The sequence below is a fragment of the Cavia porcellus genome, unplaced genomic scaffold, assembly GCF_034190915.1.
Source record: "Cavia porcellus strain 051 isolate PalLab524CR breed Dunkin Hartley unplaced genomic scaffold, mCavPor4.1 scaffold_3, whole genome shotgun sequence".
Classification (NCBI taxonomy): domain Eukaryota; kingdom Metazoa; phylum Chordata; class Mammalia; order Rodentia; family Caviidae; genus Cavia; species Cavia porcellus.
Window position 1 is genome coordinate 5,707,645 of NW_026947486.1, and position 17,364 is coordinate 5,725,008.

The following is a 17,364-nucleotide window of genomic DNA, read 5'->3' on the forward strand; positions in this document are numbered from 1 at the left end:
TAGACAGGGTCTCATTAAATTTTAAATTGGCCATGGTAGGCTTAAGTTTGGAATCCTTTTGCCTCAGTCTACAGAAGTGCTGGAGCTGTGCCACTGTGCCCTGCTTAGTACTGTACAATTTTGAGTGACACTAGATAATAGTTTTCCTTTAAAGTAGTGTCTTAATCTGATTTTGGGAAAGTAATATTGACCTCTCAAAATAACTTGTGTTGTATTCATTTATTTTTTATCTTCTGGAAAATTTGTGTAGACTAGGTATAGTTTCTTCATGAATCATTCTCTGAAATTCGCCAATGGATTTATTTATTCCTGGAATTAAATTTCTGTCAATGATTCTGAGGAGTATAGTTGTTTAAAATGATGCTATTTTGATTATGTTTTTCATCTAATATATCATACATTCTTCAAAAATTGACTGGTTATCAACTGAGTAATAGTTGGCACACAGTTGAAAAAATAATCATTTATTACCAGTTTAATATTTATCAAATCCACAGTGATGTTAATTCTCCCATCTTTGACATTCTAACCCTTTACTCTTTCATTTTTTCTTGATCACTATGTATGAAAATTGATAACTTTTGTTGATCTTCCCAAGGAATCGGTTTTTACTTCCCATACTTTTCTCTATATATGTTCTATTTTGTATTTCATGGGTTTTTGCTCTGATCTTTGTGATTTTATTTTATAGTCAATTTACTTTGTTTTCATTTGATCTTATTTTGTACTTTTAAGTTGGAAGATGAACCATTCACTTGAGACCTTTGGGCTAACACAATGTTTTAATACATGTATACTTTTCAAAATGTTTAAATTAGATACAATATATCTTTGTCCAAATATGCATAAGATCATCATGGTGAAAACATTCAAAATTCTTCTACCTTTTTGAAACATACTGTATATTTCTGTTATCTATAGTTATCCTATTGCATAATAGCATACCACAACTTACTGATTTTATCTAACAATAATTTACTACCCTATTCCTCTGTAGTCTGCTATCTTAGCACTTTTACAACCACCATTCTCCACACCACATTTGTGAGATCAACATTTTCATATTCACCATATAAGTGAAATCTTTTTCCATACTTGGATTACTTCATGTGAAAATGATATACAGTTACATCCATGATATCACAAATGCTAGGATTTCTTTCTCATGAATGAATAGTACCCCACTGTGAATATGTACCACATTTTCTTTATCCATTCATCATTTTACAGAAGTTGAAGTTGTTTCCATTTCTTGACTATTGTAAATAATGCTGCAATGAAAATGAGGGCGCGTACATTACTTTGACGTGCTGATTTCAGTTCTTTTGTATATATTTCCCTAAATGGAATTGCTGGATCATATGGTAGTTCTACATTTAAATATTTGGGGATGCTTCATACTATTTTCCATAAGAATCTATAAATTTAGGATGCAGTTTCTATTCCAATCTGAGAAGTGTCTGGCAACATTGGAAGCCAAGTTTTGGATTGAGCCTTTAAATTTGGGGAAGTCTGATTATATTTTAGTTCTTTAAATATTATAGATATTAGTACTTTGAGGCACAGCAGGAATTTTTTTCCTACATTGTGAATTGTTTCTTCACTCTGTTGATTTTTTCTTTTGCTACAAAATATCTCTTCAATAAGATGAGATTCTACTTGTTGGTTCTTTCTAATATTTTGTGTTTGGAACTAGAAGAGAGCTAGAATAACAAAAATAATTCTAAGCAATAAAAGGACAGAGAACATCACATACTTAATTTGAAATTATATTATAAAGCTACTGCATTAAAACTGCATGGTACTGGCCATAAACAGACCTGAAGATCTATGGAATAAATTAGAAGATGCAGACAGAACTCCAAACACACTCAACCACCTTATCTTTGATAAAGGAATCAAACATGTTCAATGGAAGAAAGATATCCCCCTTAAAACATTGTGCTAAAAAGACTGGGAACTGGATTTCCACATGCCCAACACTAAAACTATACTTGTGTCTCTCACCACACACCAAACTAAAATCAAAATGTGTCAATGACCTAAACATTAAAACTGAAATACAAAAAATGTTGGAATAAAGAATTGGGAGAACCTAGAAGAACCAAGGGCAGACAAATTCTTCATGAAGAAACCCCTTATACATGTCTTTACTTGAACAATGTGTGTTTCAGTACACTGCCCATTTTTATCAGAACTAATCAAGATTTTTCTTCTCTTTTTTTGCTATTGAGATACTCATGTTCCTTACGTATTCTAGATATCAACAACCATTTGATAATTATATACCTTGCAAATAATTTTTGCCATGGTTTAGGTGGTCTCTTCACTCTGTTGATAGTTTGCTATGCAGCTTTTTAAAAATGTTCATATAAACTAACTTATCCTTAGTTATGGACATAATGCTATAAAACTTCTTCTAAATACCGACTTAGTTGCTTGAGTATTCGAGTTGGTAGTTTTCTTCAAATTAAAAAATTAAACTTAGAAAAATAATATCCAGCCTGGTCTGAAGATGGTGGCTTGATAGGTATCAGGGTAGAGAGCCTCTCTAAGAAAAACAACTCAGACACTAGAATTTAACATCATGGAGAAGACCAGACAAAAGGAGAGGGATTCTCATCACCCAGGAAGAAACTGAGGAAAAAAAAAAATTAAAAAGGAAGGAAGGAAGGAAGCAAAAATATGGCCAAAAGGCTGGAACCAGAAACTCTCACTAGGGCCAGAATCATGCTGTGCTCAGTGCACCTTGGAGACAGATGATTCATGGCTGCACTGATGTCGAGGCCACCAAAATCAGAATTAGTGAGACCAGAGCTCTTGGTGGGAGGATGCCACATGAAACAGAGAGTGGAACCAACATGGAGAGCTGCATTAATCCATGATGTGTGCTAGGAATTGGGTCCCATGGAGGAGGTGACAAGCTGCATGACATATTAGAGTTGGGCAGGACGGGCCTGAACCTGAAACCAAGTTAGCCGCCCCTAGCCTAAAGAGGACTAGTGGGATCTGCTTGGGCTGGGTCACACCCCTGGTTGGGACTCAATAGCCAGGAACCAAACTATCCTGAAACAGTGATGTCCACACAGCACAGACTAATATACTGAAGACACTTGCCTGTTGACTGGCTCAGAGGAGAGGAGCCAGCCCACATTGTGCACCTAGAATCAACAGTAAACTGGATAAGACAGCAGTCCCCTAGGCAGCATGCTTCAGAAAAACCATAGGCAATATGGAAAGGGTCTGAGACTTCCGCCATATACCTTCTGAAAGAAACCACAAACATGACAAGAGAAAAAAATAAGAAAAAGCCTCAAGCCACTGACCTAGGGAAAATAACTCCAGGATAGGTAACTACAGAAAAGATTGAGGGCAGCAATCATGCAATATTGGTCACAGCATCAGCGGAAATAAAGAAATACTTTTGTGACCTTGTAGAAGAAGGTAAAACTGAAGTTCCAATTCAAGCAAGGCAAGATATAAAAAGATTAATAAAAGAAATGTTAAGCACCTCTCAGGAAGACACAGATGGAAGAATGGAGGAACCCAGAAAAAAGGAGAGATACTTTAGATGAAGAATATAAACAAAATCTAGAATATATGAAACAGATCCAAAGAGAATACCAGGAAATTAAAAACTCCATTGAAAGCTGGTGAAATTCCTTGACGGAAACTAAAGTTAGACTTTCAAAACTTCAAGACAGATTTGCAAAGTGAGATCGAGAAAGAAAAGATCTCTTAAAAATAGCAAGCAACCTGGAAGTAACAAAACAAAGGCTAAAAGACGACAAGAGGATCTATAACTTAAGAATAAAAAGCATGAGAGAAAAAGAAAGTAAACACAAATGAATTGCAAAGGTTATTCACAGAAATAATTAAAGAAAACTTCCTCAAGCATAGGAAAAGGAAATGATATCCAATTAAATGAGGCATACAGAACTCTAGCCAGCTCCAACCAAAACGGATCTACACCCAGGCATATAGTAATCAAGATCCCAGGAATTAATCACAAGAACAGAATATTAAAAATGGTCAGAGAAAAGAAACAGATCACCTATAAAAGAAAACCCATCAAAGTCACGACAGACTTCTCAACACAAACTATCAAATTAAGAAGAGCTTGGAGTGCAGTATTCCAAGCCCTGAAAGAAAATAACCCCCAACCCAGATTGACTTACCCTGAAAAACTGTCTCTCAAAATTAATGGAGAAACAAGATGTTTCCATGACAAGAGAAACTGTGGAAGTTTCTGACCATCAATCCAACCCTACAAAAAATACTGAAGGACATTCTAGAGAGGGAAAAAAATACCAGGATTCCAGCAACAGTAGCAGAGAGGCCTCAATGAATGGGGCAGACAGTGGAATGAAGGAGAAAATTATACAATCAACAGCACAAAAATAGCATAGCAGAGATGAGGCAGAGAAGGTTGGCTATAATGTCTAACATAGATGGCCTTGATACACTAAAAAAAGAAACACAGGCAAGGTAGATCAGGAGATAGGGTCCATTGAAATGCTCTGAATAGGAAATATATTCAACCTGAAAGAGGGTTAATGAACTGAAAGTCAAAGATGAGAAAACAATGCTCTATGTGACAAGGAACCAGAGAGAAATAGGATCAACATGTCCAGCAGCTGTAGATAGGTTGAAAACTCATGACACTTTTGTGCAGTGGAGAACTACTCCACTATAAGTAAGGAAAATATTGAGGCTTTTGTAGGTGAAGGAATACAGCTCAAGATCAAGCTCAGGGGTAAAAAGGTTCAGGACCACTTAGGTAGATACCGGGTTGCCCCCTAATCTAAAAACTAAAGGATTTATTGGGACCCAAATTATACAAAGCACCCTGAGAAAGTGAAATGGGAGGAATTGTCTAAAAAAGAAGGCAAAGGACATTGTTAATAGTGTGTCAGGATTTAAAAACCACATTAGTCTTATTGCTCTGTTTAGTTTGATTTTGTTCTGTTCCAGTCTGTCTACTCACACTAGATTTGAGGGAACAGATAGATTCCCCAAAATAGCAGAAAATACTACGGTAACTATCCTTGATTTCCTATTAACTTAAACTGAAGCCCTGTGTTACTTACATCCTCTTACTATTGACTGAGCTTATTTTAATCTGGTTTTTTAGGCCACCGTTTTGTCTTTACTGATTTAATTCAAATTTGATATGCTTGATAGTATCAAGTCTAAGAGTAGAGACAACTACTCTGAAGATGACAAGATGCAATAGGATACCCATTCTGGTTTGATTATTAACTGCTTTGGAAGTCCTACAATGTCTCCAATGTTGTGTTTTTATTAATACTGCTATGTTGTGCTATGGCCAGTTATATTATGCCTGATGATTTAGATAATTCTGTTGAAAATAACAACAGACATCATAATAAGTAAGACATAATAAGACATCATAATAAGTTCTGTGGATCACCTATTATTGTGGTTTTATATGTCTTTTTCATTTCATGTTGTTCTAGGACTTTGTTTTGTTGTCTTGTTTTGATGTGATTTTCCCTATAATACAGAAAGGATAGATATACATGTGGAGATTCACACAAGGGTAGAACTTCTAAACAATTTACGAAAATAGAGTAAATTTTGTTGTAAAAAAGAGAGGGGGAAAAAGAAAGAGCTCTAACGGATATAACAGCAAGTGTGTTTAGGGGTGTTAAATAGCTGACTATATTAATGTTTTTGGATCATTGAACACAGCTGTTTGCAGTCTCCCTGTTTGAATGTCCACTTTGTATTCTTTGATACTATGATTTGAGCAACTATTTTCAAGATGATAATATGTAATCTATTAACAGGTGATTTGTTACTGTTATGTTTTTTTTTTTTTTTGTAGTTCTGTATTACGTGTACCCTTACACCACTTTGTTTTGTTTTGTGTTTTTCTCTTTTTCCTCTTAAATAAAATAAAAAAAGAAAATAGATTAAATAATGCATGATGTAATAAACAGATACTCTGAAGAAGAGACACTAAGATATCTAGTGCTAATTATGTAGCATGATGATTAAAATTTAGTAATACTATTAATTTCTGTTCAGAGTGATATTGATCTATTTTCTTTTGTTTAATTTCAACATAAGTAAAGATATGGATAGCTATTTTAAAGAGAACAAGATACATTATGGCAGCCATTATTGACTCCCCTATTGTCTGGCTTTGAAGACATAAATTGCCTTCATCATCCTGTTTTGATCAGTTTAGTATTATGTTGTTCAATAGGTGTTCACTGTGTGTGAAGATATGGACAACTATTTGGAAGGCAACAATACAATATGATAAACAGTGAAGATCTCTGGTGGTCGTGCTTTGAATTCTGTGTTTCTTAAATTGTTTTCTTATGATCTGTTTTGTTCTGTCTAATTTTACTCTATTAAAATTAAAAATTAAAAAAGAAAAATAATATCCACTAATATTTTGTTCAAAATTTCCAGTCAGTTTTACATTGTGCTTCATTTTGAATAGTTTCCTTTACTATTTATAAATTTCACTAATATTTGTTTATCTGAAATGCCTAACTTGATGTTATTATCATGTATTTTTATGTCATATGTACTCACTTTTTTCTACAGCCCTACTACTAATTGTAGAATTGCTCTACTACTGAGTTACATCCTTGTCTCTTTTAAATTCTGTTTTAGTTTGAGGTAGTGTCTTTCAATGTAGGCCAGGCAAAACTTTTGTTTCAGTCTCCTTAGTAGCTGGAATTTCAAACATGTATCACTATATTAAACTTCATTCAAAATTACCTGTTTCTAAGAATTTCAATTTGTTTCTCTGATAAGCATCTGTTTCCCTACCTACATGTTCAAACTCTACTAGTTTCTTGGGCACATGAAATAAAAATATAGTAACAACTATAGCACATATAATTTTTTACCTAGCCTATGTTATTTTTTTGGAAGTTTAGTGGAGCTTTTTTTCTCATTGTGGGTCTTATTTTCTGTTTTTTATTTCCATGTGTGGTAATATTTACTGCATGGGAATCTGAAATTTTTATTTGGTTAGATATTAGACATGTTTTTGATTGTGTAAGTACTTTTATATTTTGTTCTCTATGTGGGAAAGTTACCTTAAAAACTGTCTTCTAATGCTTTTGCAAGATTTTTTAAAATGAACTAGAAAAAGATATTAATCCATGGCTAATTTTTACAGACAACTGGACAAAACACTTTTGCATACTCTAATATTTATCCCATTATAAGGTTGATGTAAATGAAAACTTTTCACTGACTTGTGTGAGATCCAGAGATTACTGCTTCAATTAACTTTGGGTGCTTACCTTCTTTGCTCTTAAGGACTCTTCCTGATCACTATTTAGTTGCTTATTTAAGGTTATTAGTATTTCTAGGTCTCCATAATTTTCTCTATGTTCGGATTCCATAGTATTTGGCCATAGGACTAACTCTTCAATCTTTTCTGGTCAGTGATTAATTGATGTGATTAATTGATTGTGATCATGAGACTCCATACTTTTTCCTGATTATACATTTCCTAAGAAGTGTCGTATGCTCAAATAACTTGCTTAGTTATACTATTTCTTTGTCTATAAATATACCATTTCTTCTCTTTGATGTTGATTTGGTAAACATGTATCATGGAAAACCATCTTTAGAATGTTTCCAAAAATTCTGATCCACTATTATTGCTAAATGACTAGAAAGCCAAGTTCTATGCCATTGCTACTATTTAATTTCATTTCCTTCATTAATGTATGATCACAAGAGGAAAAGAAGACCATTTTTTGTGTCATGCATTTCTACAGTGTAAAACAATGATCTTCTGTGTCTAATATGGGCTCTCTGCCTAATAGTAAAAAAGGTCAAAAGGAGTATTAAAGCTGTATGTTTGAAGGACATTAAAAACTTACAGAAATTTTCATTCACAGAACAGGGTTTGCTCGATATCCTAGATGTTGAAGTTCACAAGAACTTTGTGTTAAACCAACACTTAGGAGTGTGCAACTTCAGACAGATGGGGATAGTGCTGGACTTGTATGCTGATTATTACATTTTCTGCTTTAAACTATATCACTTAACATATTAGATGAATGGTGTAAAGAGCTAGGGATATAATGCAAAAATTTAAAATATTTCCAGGCAATATATTTTATTATGATTTGAAATTTAAATAAGGTTCTTAAGTTAGTTTTCCATTTTCAGATGAGCAAGGACCTATGAAGTACACAACTAAAAAGCATATTTTGAATTTTAACCTTTTCCTAGACTAACAGCATGTGGTATAGTAGTTATCTCACAGTTGAGTGCAGTGGCAACACACTACAGGTCCTTGCTAGCTACATAATGGCAAGAATATTCAGCAGATATTCTATGTACTGTGTGCTGCTATGCAGTAGTTTATGATATTCAGTAGTTTAGGCATATTACATTCATTGTAGACTCATTATATCTTCAATTTAAGATGACTTTAGCTCGGGGTAGGTGTATACCAGTAATCCCACATATATGGGAAGTTGAGGCAGGAGAACATCAAACTGAAGTCTAGATTAGAGGAATTTTTTTCATTGCCAATGCCCTAGGTTCAATCTTCACAATAGAAAAAGAAAAAATATTAATATAAACATCATAGTAGTCTGATGAATATTTTATAATTAAAAATAAATTTTAAAAATAATGATTTACTCATTAAATATTTGCAGAAATGATTAAAACCAAACAGTAATTGAGTTACATTGTTTAAACAACTACATTGTTTAAAAAACACATCTTTTTTCTCTATTTCTTGGTTGATGGGGATTTGGATTTTTTCAAAAATTAGCTATTACAAATTGTGCTGCTATAAGCATAGGCTTGCATATATCATTGCAGTATGATGTTTTCAATTCTTCTGAGAAAATGCACAGAAGAGGAATAGCTGGATTGAATGGTACATTCAATCCTACTTCTTTGACAAAACTCCACACTGATTTCCATAGCAGTAGTTATACCAGTCTACACGCCCATCAACAGTAGAGATGCATTTCTTTTCTCCACAAATGGGCCACCATTTTTTATTGGTTGATTTCTTGATGACAATGATTCTTTTTGGACCGAGTTAAAAATCTCAATTTTGTTTTAACTTGCATTTCTTGAATGACCAGTGATGTTGAAAGTTTTTTCATATATTTATTTCCAATTATATTTCATCTGAGAAATGCATACTCAACTCATGTCCATTTTTGTACTGAATGCATAAGATCCAAAATACACGGTAGGTATTGTGAAAGTGAAAGAGGAAGAAGCTGTTCCAAAGGAAAAAACAACTAAGATGGTGGAAAGGAGAAAAAAAGGAAAATATAATATATATATATATATATATATATATATATATATATGTACATATATATGTACACTCAGGATATTTAATTAATTAATTTTCAAAGGAATGGTTTGTGCTTTCATTGATCATTTTTCCATATTTTTATGCTTATATCTTGTAATCTGAGCAACTACTTTGAAAATAAAAATATGTGATATATTAACCATTGTTAATCTATTATTTTGTTTTGAAATTCTGTATCATCATTTTAATTCTTTTTTTCTTTTTAAATTATCAAAGTGAAATGATGAAAAATAAGCAATACACTAGCAACTGATTGACATTGAAGGTGCCTTAGTCACTTTCGTTTGCCACAGATTGATTTGCTTGTAAACAGCAGAGCTTTATTTCTCATAGCTCTGAAAACTAGATGTCTGAAATCAGGATGCCAGTATATTTTGTTCTGGGGAGAGGACTCTTCTTGATTGCACATAATAGTATTCTCTTTGTATCTTCAAGTAGCTTAAACTACAACCAAAGAAATCTCAGAGTTTTTCTGTTATAAGATTACTATTATCACTGAGGTGTGCTATAATCTCATACACTAATCATCTCTCAAAATTCACAACTTTTGATACCCTCACATAAGGACTTAAAATTTCAACCTATGAAATTTTGAGAAAACAGAAAGATACAGTCCATAATGGAGATGATATCAGTTTACCTCACAACCAGCAGTATTTGAAAATCCCAATTGACTCCTGTCCTGGACAATACTTAATATTTTTTTTTTTTTGTCTTTTTCATTTTTATCGGTACCGGGGATCGAACTCAGGACCGCCTGCTTGCAAGGCAGGTGCTTATACCGCTGAGCTAAACCCCCAGCCCGACAATACTTAATATTATGAGAGTTTTTACGTCTGAGAACTTCAAAAGAGTAGAATTTTATGTTTATTTTATTTATTTCACTGAAGATTCATAATCTTGAAGAACTTCATGTGATGTTTGAATATTCTACTTTGAAGTATCTTTTCAAAACCAGTGTCAACTTTTTGTTGTATTGCTTACTACACTATTACTGAGTTGTAAGATTCTTACTATATTCTGAAAGCCTGTTCTTTGTAAATATATATATATATATATATATATATATATATATATATATTCTCAGTTTATTGTTTTTCTAATAAATTAATTTTATTAAATCCCACACCATTTTTTATTACTGTTGGTGTCTTCTCTACCCATGAAAAACTTCTAACCCAAACCAGGCATGGTGGCACATGCCTGTAATCCCAACAGGTGATAGGCTGAAGCAGGAAGATTGCTCTGAGTTTGAGGTGAGCTATGGAGTGAGTTGAAGGCTAGCCTACTCTGAACAGTGAGACCCTGTCTCCAAAAAAAAAAAAAAAAAAAAAAAAAAAGCTTGTACCTGAAGGTCATACATTTCTGTACTTGTTTTCTATTTTTAAGTTCTTTTATGAACAGATTTTTATTGAAAATACAAATTAGGCTTTAACATTATTTTCTTTCCAATTGAAATATTCAGTTATTCCAGTATCATTTTTACAAATGATTTTTCAATTGAATTTCATTGGTAATCTAGTAAAAGTAACTAATCATATATGTGTTATTATTTTGCTGTGTTCTACGATGTTGCTTTGATCTATATGCCATCTGTATGCTGTGTTCTAAATGCTGTGTTCTATGATATATAACATCTATATGCTGCATTCTATGATGTTGCATAGATCTATATGCCATCCTCCTACCAATAATGCACTGTCCTTAATATTATACTTTAATAATAAATATTGAGTAAATAGTGTAAATATACCAATGATTTTCCTAAGTTGTGCTAACTATTGTGGATTTTTACAATTTCATATAAACTTCAAAATCAGCTTGTTGAATTCTACTTACAAAAAGAGTTCCTTCTTTTTTAAATTGGGATTGTATTCAATTTACATAAATACAATTTTTGTAATGTAAAGAATTACTCTTTGATTTATTGAAATTTCCACCCACAAATCTGTCATAAATCTAATTTTATATTGATTTTTTTCAATTTCATTGTTGTGGATTTTAAAAAAATTTATTTGTATATTTTTTGCAATACATAAGAGCTGTATTCACGGTAGGGAGTTAGTATATATACATAACACATCTTAATTATTTTTACTTGTCCTTCCTTTACTCTTTTTTCCTCTTTCTCCATTTCTTAGTATCCTTCCCCTTTGCTAAAGATCTAATTCCAAGTTTCCTCTATCAATTGTTTTTACTGTTTATTTATACTTGGGTTTGTCATACAATGCATAGAAAGGAATATTTAAACCTGTGTATACAAATTATTTTACTTATACTTTTGTCTTGTAGGGCATCTATTTTCATTCTTTGTGGCAGAGAACTTTCATTAGTATTTTATATTACTTTTTAGAACGGATTTAACACTGAGATATTGTCAAAATTGCACAGAAGTCATGTCTAATTCTTTGGAATTGAACGTAGAATTCACTTTTTTATTTTAAAGGGGAAAAACAGAAAAACCAAAAAGCAAACAAGCAACAACAAAATGAATTCTTGATTTAGAATTATTGGAGGAAAGGATATAGTATACTTGGTTAAAAATCACATAGAAATAAATTAATTCATTGTCTAAGATTGTTTATGTTTCCATTCATCCAAAAAGTTGAAGAATAATGTAAAGGATAATAATATTATAGATGCAGAAAATGAAAAAAATAAAATTAGTCTAAAATAGCGGAAGGAAGAGATGAGAAAATGTAAGTCAGGATACATTTACATAGATCAAAGCTGAAATCTGGGTCAAATAAATAACTCAGTGATGCTAGATATTCACTGAGTTATTTATGTTTAGAAAGAACAAAAATTTTCATCTCTACTGTCAAAGATAGCTTTTAAAGCACAGATGGCATTGGTGGGCCAACCAGCAAATGTTTGATGAATAGCACCAATTTTTGTTCTTTTTAAACATTGGCCATATGTCTCTTTCAGAAATGATGAGAATTTTTATATTGTTCTCCAGTGTTGCTATCTCTAGGTTTAAATACCTTTGTTATTCCTTTGAAAATAAAGTTTTACAGTTACCGTATTGGAATGTGACTGCTTGCTATTGTTATTTAAATTGTCAGCAAAGCTTTTAATCAAAAAAGAGAGTGCAACTCATAGCTTGCTTTAGAAAGGAAATGAAGCCTTGATTTATTTTATGGATTTACCAAAACCACCTGAAGGTAATTCAATTCCATGCATGTAGAAATACCATTTAGATTTTGTTCAGAAAAGATAGATATAGCTACACTGGCAATACTGTTTTCCCTCAGGCCACTTACTGATGCAGGTTTCTATAGGTATTTTGAGACTAACATTCTCAATTAATGTTTTTTGGCATGATCTTTATATTATTTATAAATTTCCTTAGGCAGGTATAAAATGTTTCACTAAATGTGACAATGTATTTCTCATGATTTTTTCTGTTTATTTCCTGAGAATTCAGTTTTTAAAACAATGGTTTGTAATTAGCATTCAATGAAATAATAGGGATTCTATATATGTGTTAAATACATAGTTAGTATCAATTATATTAATCATTCTATTAATTTACTATTCCAGGTTCAACAACTCTTGGTATCTAAATACTCAAACCAAGACTTACTAGTGAAAAAAGTTATATGAAAATGTATTTAATTTTTACTAGTTAAATGTTCTTAAGCATTGTTAAGCATCAGTCTATACATTAGTAAAAAAGGTTTAAATTGTCCACGATGCCACTAAAATAATACATTATTTTCAAGTGGAGGATGAAACAAAGGTCTTGGACATGTAGTTAAGAATCCTATTTGAGACTTATCTGATTAACAATTCAGCATAAAATATGAACACTGAGAAAACAAAATCAAATTTTCTGGTAAGCCCTTTACAGAAGAAAAAGTATAGCAACACCCAAAGTAAAAAAAAAAAAAAAATCAAGAGTTCCAATTGGATAAGATGCAAAACACATAGCTCAGTTCAACCTCTTCTGAATAAACGCGTTTAGTTTTTTTTTTTTCTAGAGAGATTCAATAGCAAATCTGTAGGCATATTAATTGTGAGCATTCAAAATGAGATTACCAAAAAAGTGCCAGTGTGAACTGACCAGCAGTCACAGAGATAAAAGGGTAGGATCATGTTTTTTGAGAGTAAAATGCATGGATTTGAATCTCCCACTGGTTCGGAGTGTAGCTGTGTTATCTTTGACAAGTAACTTTGCCACTGTATCTTAGTTTCACCATTTGTATACTGGGTGTGATTGACTGATACCTACCTCCTTCCTCAAGTTTTACTTTTAAAGTACTCACCGCATTTATAGCTTTGATAGGAATTTAAGTATCAAATTAATGATTACCAGTGATATTTAGAAAATTATTTTAGCATTATAAATATTGTACCTATTAAAACTTACCCACTTTGAAACACAATGCAAAACTTTTATTATGAGACCAGTTACTGGTTTCCAATATGAGAAAGATTCACAACAAGTTATCCAGGTATTTCAACTAGCATGAACTATTGTACTTGTACAACTGTAAAGGAGATCTTGTCTATAGATTTCCTTGATTATGAGAAAAGTTGTGCAACTTTACTCATAGCTTTTTGTATGTGCTAGAGATACAATTTTATACATGGATCATTTTATATTTTGCTGAATGGAAAGTGTTTGGAAGTATGAAAGTCATTGTATTAAATAAAAATTATACATGAACAGTATAAAACAAGATCACATTAGGGACAAAAACACTTCCTAAACATTTCAACACATTTCTGTAAACATCAGAGCATGCTATTGCATCATTATTTTAGCAAGATATGAATTCAATTGCTTTCTTTATTACTCATATAGAAGCAAGTGTTAACATTGGAATCTCACTCAATGTGAATAATTGTTAACTTAGTGGGAGATATGTCTTAAATGGGCTGAGATGATATTAATAGCATGGCTATAACAATGAGACCAAATTCATCTTTCTCTCCTTTTCTCTGTGTTAGATTTGTGCTCAGTAATTGGAATATTAGACTAATTGCCCGTATGTATGACAATTTTTCTCTCTCTTCTCTCTCTGTCCCTTGCTCAAATTAAATGTATATATAATTTACTTTCATTGAGTATCACTTTGTTCATTGTATGCCATAAATTATTCATTTCTGGATATCAATATAAATACATGATAACATGAATCATACATAATTAAGGGTTATTAGAAATTTATTTGCTGAAATAGTATTTTATTCTTAACTTTCAGTTTAATAATGTAAGTTAATCTTTACTATAACTACATACAAGATACAGATTTTTTTACTTCCTGTTAAGAAATAAACTTTTCCTAATCTACCTGAGAGTACACTAAAGTGAAAACTATATCACAAATACACTTATATTTAAACTTTGGACTAGAGTGTTCAGTGTTACTGTCTTAATAACTGTGGAAAGTCATGAATACTGTTAAATGCATGAGTCTTTCTGCAGAAGTAAAGAATTTTATTACACACATCACTATTGGAAATATGAACATCAGCATATTTCTGTCCTGTTTCCCTTGTCCAGTGCTCCAAAATGGCAAAAAAGCATGGACAAGAACAGTATTTGCACATAATATGTTGCATTTCAGCAAAGCAAATTTGAACTCGGGGAATCCGAATCTTATTGTCATATGGTCAGTAAATGTACTGTCTTAGTCACATTTTTCTTCTAGAAATAATATCCATCACTCATAATTTTAAAGAAGAAAGGTTTATTTTGCCTCATAGGTTCAATTTTCAGTCCATGTCTCTCTGGCTCCAAAGCAGAAACCACATGGGCAGAAAGGCCAGGTGGAGGAAAGCTGCTCCTGTCATGGCAGCAAAAAGTAGAGAGGTAAGGGAAAAGCCAGGGACTGATAGCTACCATTCCAGGTCACTCTTCCAATCACCTGCCTCCAACCAGGATGCACCTCCTGATAACACATTTTGTACATTAAGTGTAGTATCTCTATGTTCAAATCAATCTCTGAACATATGAGGCATTTGAGCGATACCCAAGTTCTAAACCATAGCATTCTGCCCCGACATCTAAAAAATTCACGAATATCTCTTTATATAAAATGCACTTTGTCCATCTCTAAGGGTCACAAAACCTTTATGGGTCAAATATTGTTGAAAATTTCCAAGTCTAAAGTTTGTGTTGAGATTCAAATTGAGATCTTCACTACAACCCGCTGTAAAAATCAAAAACAAACTTAAATACCACAGACCTACAATGACAGAACGTAAAAATTCCAATTGAAATAAATGAGAAGTAGATGGACAGAAAATAAACTAAAGCAAAATCAAGCAGGACATTGATTGGATCAGGGACAATATATTGCAAAATGTGTTGTTCATCCTTGTTGAAGCCAAGTCATTGGAGGAGTGAACTGGTACAGTAGATCTCCATCCCTGGCTTCCGCCTTCCCTTTCCTTTCTACTTCGTTGCTGCTTTGAGCAGCAGAGCAAACATTAAATATTGTAGCTAGCACCCAGTCCAAGTTGCAAGAAAATGTGAGCTTCAAATAGCTTAAGGACTCACATTCCTACAACAATGCCAGCTGCATATATCATGGCCTTTAGTGTGTGTGTGTGTGTGTGTGTGTGTGTGTGTGTGTGTGTGTGTATGTGTGTGTGTGTGTGTGTGTGTGTGTGTGTTTCCTTTTTATCGGTACCAGGGATCGAACTCACAACTGCCTGCTTTTAAGGCAGGTGCTTATGCCGCTGAGCTAAATCCCCAGCCCCACACAATGCTTTCTTAAGCAAACACTGCTTCCACTACTAGACCTTCTTCTCAAACCTAGGTGGAAGATGATACCAAGATCTTTTAACAATTTGAGCAGTATCAGGGCTCCTTTTAATCATGGTTATACTGAGCTCTGCATGCCTAGATGTCTGACTGTGAGAACCAAATCCTGGTGAATCATGCCTCTAGGTGTTTCTTCTCAAGCAAGTCCAGGAATTTTCTTCTATAGTTTTGCATCTGTGAACATGCAACGCATGAGGCACTGTGGATTTCTAAGATACCCTTAAAGTGCTACTTACTAATCTGATGAAAAATACTTGGCATAACCTTTTTAGTACCCAGGCTCTTGTGTGACTGAATTTTGAAGGCACTTTCTTCATAGGGACACTAAACTATTTTAAATAGGCTCTTTGTTTCTGATTATCAGCAACAAACTTATATCCATATTACAGGCTGAATATGAGATTGCCTTAAAACTTCTTCTACCAGAATAATTAGTCCATGGTCCTCAATCCAAGGCTTTCAAAGACTTAGAATGTGAGATAAATATAGGCAAAATTTCTATCAGAGGATAATGCATGGTTTTGTGTTCAAATGATAAGGGAGTCCTTTTTCCCAAATAAAATCTCCTGAGCCTGGTCTTTACCATCCGCACTCCTGTTGATATTTTAGTCTTCTGAAGTGTCTCCACAACCTTCCATCAAGCTTAGTTTATAGAATTCTAGGATTTCACTAGTCACCATCTTCATACCTTCTCAAATTCCTCCCAAAAGCCTGTTCCAAAGGCTTCTGAACTATACGGTCAGTTATATTCATTAGAGCAACCCCAGTGTTGGTATGAAATTGTCTTATTTATTTTGTGACTGACACAAAATTTCAAACACTCACAATTTAAAGAAGAAAAGGTTTATGTTGGCTCATAATTTCATAACATTTAGTACATGTTTGGTTGGCACCAATACAGAAATTGCATGTTGGCAAGAAAATTGTTCATGTCATAATAGCCAGAAAGCAGTGAGAAAAAAGCCAGGGACCCAGACAAACCATTCCATTCAGTATGAAGCTCCACAATCTAACCCCAGTGTAAGCATATGAGACTTTAGGGGACTTCTTTAATCTAAACAGCAACATATACTTTCCCAATTGTCCAATTGATGAAAATAGTCTTTATTGGACTGGAACATTAGTATGTTTGCCCTTAGGTCAAATTACAAACATTATATCTAATTTACAAAGCTATTAACTTATACAAGTATGCCTGAAGAAACAATAGGAACAAGGAATATGTCTT